Genomic DNA, 7,318 nt, shown 5'->3' with positions numbered 1-7,318 from the left:
ACTGTTGTGTGCAATTGCTGTATAATAAGAAATAAAATATCTATGTTTTCTAATAATTTCTGAAATCGACCCAAATTGCCAATGTAAGGGGTAAAATTGCTTTTAACTGTCAGCGTTATGGGTAAAATTGCACAATTTTAGACATTAAGAGTAAAATTATTCCTAATTGTAAATGTTATGGGTATTTTTTCACATTTTTCCTTTTACAATTTCATCGTTGATTAATTTAAAACATGTCCATTTTAGACATTTTAAATCCGAACAGCAACAGTTCAATATAATTTTACCAAACACTAGTAATTAAACAGCTAATAACAAATAGCTAACAGCTTACTGGAACTACAAACAGCTAACAGCAACCGCAACAGCTATTAGCTAACAGCTGAACCAAACAAGCCCTAAAACTTTCTATAACCGTGCACTAAAGATACCCTCGTTGCCTAAACTTTTGTTATTAAAAAAGAAAAAAAAAAGATTATTTGGTTGTGTAGTCCGCACAATTGATTGAATCTCTATGATTGATGAGAGTAATGGAAATAATGAATTCTTCTTAACAGCTGTACCACTATAAATGCATGTCTAAAACTATAACATCTAACCCGTTTACCACCAACTAAATGAGTGGAGATGTAAAAATAAATAATGAATTAACTATCAATTTAGTTTTTTTTTTATTAAGAAATCAAACAAAATTCATTACAAATTATAGAAACCAAGAAATCAGAGACAGAAAAATCACTAAAGAAACTAGCATTGGATCGAGCATGTCTAGCCATAGCATGAGCTGTTCCATTCGCTAATCTCGAGATGAAGGTCATAGAATAATCTGGACGTCTAAGTAGAATCTGTCTGATATCATCAATAACCATTCCCACCTCTGAACGATCTGAAACAGTACTAAGTAAATTGTCTGTAACAACCTTCGCATCGCTCTCAAAGATCACATTACTAAAGTGCTTAGACTCACACCAATCCAAAGCACTCTTAACTGCAATAGTTTTAGCAAGAGGAACATAAATAACACCTGCTCCCAACACTACTAAAGCAAGCCAAAAACTTACCCGGATAATCTCTGAGGACCGTCCCTGCCATACCGCTCCACGTCTGCGAATAAAGATGTATCCACGTTGCACTTAGCAAATCCCACCGGCGGCCTCTACCATTGACCCTCAATCGCACTTCCAGGTCTCTTCCCCTCCTTGTCGACTCTAGTATTGGCTAACTGCTATTCCGCCACCATCACATTTGCCCGCCGAACCACCCCTCAACGCCTTCACCTTGGGAATTCCAAAGAGTCATGTTTCTATTTTCCTAAATAGCCCAAAGCAAAGCAACTATCTTAACCACCAAATCTGCGGAAGCCGTCCTAACCATTTCTAGAGCCCAATCCTCCACCCACTCCCACTTGACCCCTGGACCCGTAAGCCCCGCCTTCTACCAGCACACTCTAGCAAACTCACATCCCGCGAACAAATGTCATCCATGCTCAACCTTAGCCTTACACACCACACAATCAATTGGGATCGGAATTCGCCTATGTGACAGACGAAGCCGCAAAGGCAAAACTCTAGCACAAAACCTCCACAAGAATAGACGAATTTTAGGTGGAATATCTAGCCTCCAAATCTTCTGCCATCCCAAATGTTGTACAGTATCCGAGTGGAGAGAAGCTAACCTCCTATATCCTGATTTGACCGAATAAGATCCATTAGAATTAAAATTCCATAGAATCGAGTCATCTCTATTGCTGAACGGCACCACCATGTTAAGAATACACTCTCTTTCCCCTGGGTCGAACCATCGCTCAATCTTTCCCCTATCCTAAAGACGGGTACCTAGAATAAAGAGATCTGACACAACCGCAAGCTGATTCTCTTCCGTGCAAGCTGACTCGATCATTCTCTTCTCATCATTAAAAAGCCAAGGATCTTTCCAAATGGAAATCTGATCACCCCGCCCAATTCTCCACCTTACTCCATCTTTAATGACTTGCAAAGAACACCAAATACTTCTCCAAACTAAACTTGGGTTATTACCCAACCGAGAAGATAAAAAAGACGTGTGAGAATAATATTTAGCTTTGAATAAACGGCTCACAAGCGACATAGGATTCTCAAGCAGCTTCCATCATGTTTCCCTATTGAGAGCAAGATTAAAATCATGGAGATTTCTGAACCCCAACCCACCCTTATCCTTCCCGACACACAACTTGTCCCAACTACACCAGTGAATTCCCCTAGCTCCATTCTCCTTCGTTCCCAACCAAAAGGAAGTCATCATTTTCCGTAGCTCATCACATAAAGACTTAGGTAACATAAAAGTATTCATACAAAACATAGGAAGGGATTGAGCTATAGATTTTAATAAAACCTCTTTACCAGCATTGGATAGGAAACGATAAGACCAACATTTGAATGTTTTAAGCAACCTCTCTTTTAAAAAGCTAAAAATAGCTTTTTTTAGACCTTCCAATTAGAGAAAGGAGCCCCAAATACCTACCCGTGCCAAAAAGAATGTGAATCCCCAAAATTCCTTTCACCAACTCCTGACACTCAATAGAAATATTAGCACTGAAGAAAATGCCAGACTTCTGACAGTTAACTGGTTGACCCGACATAAGACTGAAGAATGTTGGCCACCACCCGACACTCAGCTTCAGTTGCTTTAAAAAACAACATACTATCATCTACAAGTTTTTAAAATTCGTTAGTAGGATTAATTTAGTTTAAAATTAAGGCCTAAACCATATGCAGCTCCCTGAACTTATGGGACTACCTATTTGCTCCCTCAACTATTTAAAAGTGGTATCAGCAACCCTCTATTTTTCATTATAACGGAAACAAAACGAAGTTCCAACATTAGTACAAGTGTTCATGGAAGTATTGGAACTAGCCTGCATATATGTAACTTTATTTGCAGCTTGTTTTAGTGATACACAACCCTATATGCAATTTTTACAAGAGAACTTGTGTATTGTCTATACTAACCTGATTTGCAGCTTGTTTTAGTAGTGCACAACCTTTTTTATTATGACTTTGGTGCTTGCAATGAGAACATGTCATAATTGTTTCCTTTATAATAAAAACAGAGGGTTGCTAATACCACTTTTAAATAGTTGAAAGGGCAAATGGGTCGTCCCATAAGTTCAGGGGGCAACATGACTAAAAGTGACAAGTTCAGAGGGCTGCATACAGTTTAGGCCTAAAATTAAATTTGGATCTTAATTTGACTTAAATTATTCTAAAATAACATGTGGTGAATAAAGAGTCTAATTGATCCTTCAAGTTGGCATAAAAAGTCAATTTAGTTCAAATCAATCTCTGTGTATCAACTCAATTCTTAAAGTTAGCATGGAGGGTCAAATTAATCCATGATCAAATTAACCTTGAAAGTATAATATATGTTTAATATCCGAACTTTATTATGTTTATATTTTGACATCTAAAATTTATTTTTATACTTAAAAACTATTATATTCTATGCAACTGCATAGCGTTTTGGCCTCGGCAAATTACTTTATGCGTCAGTGCAAAATATCGATGCACTAATACTATTTTGAGGGGTTTAGTGAGATTTTTTTATCTCTGTTTCGAAGAGTTTCCATCAGATTTAATTGTTTGTGGCTCATACTCCTATTTCAATGGACTTTTACAAACTTCTTATATCAGTGTAGTTTTGACTTTTATTTATTTTTCTCACATTTTATCACTTAATAGACTTATTTCATTAGCAAAAAAAAATTAATAAGATTAATATTATAAATAATTCAATTTATTCTTATCAAAATTGGGTATGTTTTCTTTATAAATAAAATATATCCGAAATTTATTTGTATCATATGTTGTTCTTAATATTATTATTTCATTAACCAAAAATTTGAAAAAAACAATTATTTAAAAGAAATAAAAGAATAAACTTCGTACAACATTCATGATTTCAAAAAGGTTATATGCCGATGCATAATAACTAATACTATTTTAAGGGTGTTAAAAAATTATTCTGTTTCGAGGAGTTTCTATCAGAATTAATTATTCATGACTTATACTCTTATTTTGATGGATTTTTAGAGATTTCATTTGTTATTACGGTTTCATTTCAACACCTTTTAAGTATAAAAATTGATCAAGTATCAAATGTAAACATGATAAAGTTTGGATATCAAAAATATATTATTCTTTCAGGACTGATTTGATCACGAGTTAATTTGACCCTCAATACCAATTTTAAAAACTGAATTGATACCCAAAAATTGATTTAGATTTAAATTGACCATTCATGTCAAATTAAAGGGCTAATTTGACCCTTATTTAACATGTGTCTATATATGATTGATGATTATGTGACACGTGTCACTTTTTTTAATGAATGTCAATTTGGACTTACTTGGAAGGTCCGATGTGGCTAAATAACAGTCAAACAAGTCTTTATTTTTAAAATATAATATAATATAAATAAATTAAAAAAAAACATTTATATGGGTAGTGGCGTGAAGCCACTACCCATTCTTGAGAGGAATCCCTATTAAGGGAATTTAATATTAAAATATTATTAAATTTAAACTCTGGTTGGGAAACAGTCCCTTTTGGGAAAAAATTTCCCAACCAGATCTATTAGGGTAATTTTTTACAAAAAAATTACTCTAAATAAGAGATTAATCCAAATTAAAGGGCCAAATTGATATCCGAACTTGATTTTAGACTAAATTAATTGATTTTAGACTAAATTAATCTAGTAACTAAATTACTCCCTTTTTTCAATAAATAAGGAAGGAAAGAATATACACTCTAACATCCAGGTTAAAAGAAACAAGATCAATAAAAAAAAGGATTTTGCTATTCGTCGCCCCTATTTTCCTTACCGCTGCCTCCTGTTTGACATTTTTGCCCTTTTCATTTTTCATTCAAAAAAAATGAAATTCTCTCAACCCCGAAGAACAAAACGAAGAAAAATCATGCCTCCAAAATAATGAAAAATACTTGAACATCTAAGTTTCATATTAACCAATAATCTGAAATTTAACGAATTTAACTTGAAATGAACTTTTTTTTTCGTTGAATTTACTCTAAACGGGTAGCCCATACGGTCCGGTCCATGGACCAACCGTATGAACTACCAGTTTTGCCTAGGCAAAATCGGGTAGCCTACCCGATTTTGCCTAGGTAAAAAGGGGTAGGCTATCCGATTTTGCCTAGGCAAAACTGGTAGGCTACCCGTTTTCCTTTAGAAAAACGGATTTATTTTTTTTAATTATAATAAATATTAAAAATTAATTGGACGCCTCAATACGTATTTTTTATTTCCAATTTATCTATATGTTTTTCTATCCAATCAATACATAATTTATCAATAACTGAATTTACGTTCTAAAAGATAAATAAATATAAATTAACAAATAAAAATTAATTGCACGCGTTATTACGTATTTTTTTTATTTCCAATCAATAATTTATATATACGTTTTTTCTATCCAGTCAATACATAATTTACTTATAATTAAATTTACGTTCTAAAAGGTAAATAAATATAATTTACCAAATAAAAATTAATTGGACACTTCAATACCGTATTTTTTTTATTTCCAATCAATAATTTATCTATACGTTTTTTCTATCAAATCAATACATAATTTATCTATAATTAATATTTATTATAATTAAAAAAAATAAATCCGTTTTTCTAAAGGAAAACGGGTAGCCTACCAGTTTTGCCTAGGCAAAATCGGGTAGCCTACCCCTTTTTACCTAGGCAAAACGGGTAGGCTACCCGATTTTTAGGTAAAAAGGGGTAGGCTACCCAATTTTGCCTAGGCAAAACTGGTAGTTCATACGGTCGGTCCATGGACCGGACCGTATGGGCTACCCGTTTAGAGTAAATTCAACGGAAAAAAAAGTTCGTTTCAAGTTAAATTCGTTAAATTTCAGATTATTGGTTAATACGAAACTTAGATGTTCAAGTATTTTTCATTGTTTTGGAGGCATGATTTTTCTTCGTTTTGTTCTTCGGGATTGAGAGAATTTCATTTTTTGAATGAAAAATGAAAAGGGCAAAAATGTCAAACAGGAGGCGACGGTAAGAAAAATAGGGGCGACGAATATCAATCCACTTAAAAAAACAAGAGTGAATGAGCAAATAAGAGTTTGGTAAGGATATCAACCGAGTTGTAATTTAGTAAACATTTGTACAGTTTCAAAATAAAACAAAAAAATAATATGAGATATGACCATCGCTATTCAAAATATTATTGCATTTAACAAAAAAAATAATATGAGGTATGACCATCGCTGTTCAAAATATTATTGCATTTGTGAAAAAACATGATAAGTCATGATATGATTAACTAATTCACTATCATAATGGTGAGTCCAATTGTCCATGCTTACAACCATTCAATATACATGTCACATCATTCATTCAATAAATTTCATTTTTATCTAATTTCAATGGTTAAACTCTATTACCACTCAATCATAATAGATCCACCAATTACAAAAGATACATCAATTAATTAAACATATCATCTTATTTTAAAAATATATAAAAATAATCAAAAAAATCAATAAACATTGAGTGGTTGATAAGTGCTCAATATATTAAATTCACTTAAATGGAAAAGAGTTTAATAAAAGAGTATAATGAATGGTTCATTGTACTTCATTGGAGATGCTTTAAGGAAAGAAAAATACAAAATTCACATAATAAATAGGAAATACATTTAGTAGAAATGACTTTCTTTCTTTGAGGTAAATAAGTAAGATCGTAAGTGGGGTTATGGGCCTCCCCTACCCTAATGAAGCTCCACCATTGATAGAAGTGAAAGGATCGTGATATAAAAGGAGAACTAGAGTAAGGCTCCACATCAAAATAAGGACATGTACTAGACATATGTGAAATGTGTGGGGAAAAGAGTAAACATTGTGGAGGAAATCGTGATAACTTAGGGTAAAATCCGTTGTGAAGATTCAGCTAGGTACAAGGAATATTTTGTGGAGAGCTTCTTCTCAATCCTACAAGATAGACATAAAGGTCGGTGAAGTTTCGAATTACCTAAACTCAAGTCGGTTATAATCTAAAGAATCTAATAACAAAAAAGTGTCATAAAAATAAAGTAGAAATTGTATAAGTATTATGAAGTACCTTTTTGCAAGAGTAAGATCATTTATACAGGAGTGAAGATAAAAATAAACTGATTCGTATCTTATTTAAGAAATAATTCCAATAGAGGCAGGGCTTTATAAAAGTAGGAGAATAATGTCTGTTCCCATAGAGTCCTAACTACACCATGTTTGGAACACCATGATTAGGAAGAGCTAAACATCTA

This window comes from Euphorbia lathyris, chromosome 10 (genome assembly GCF_963576675.1).
Source record: "Euphorbia lathyris chromosome 10, ddEupLath1.1, whole genome shotgun sequence".
Taxonomy (NCBI): Eukaryota; Viridiplantae; Streptophyta; class Magnoliopsida; order Malpighiales; family Euphorbiaceae; genus Euphorbia; species Euphorbia lathyris.
This window is presented reverse-complemented; position numbering follows the sequence as displayed.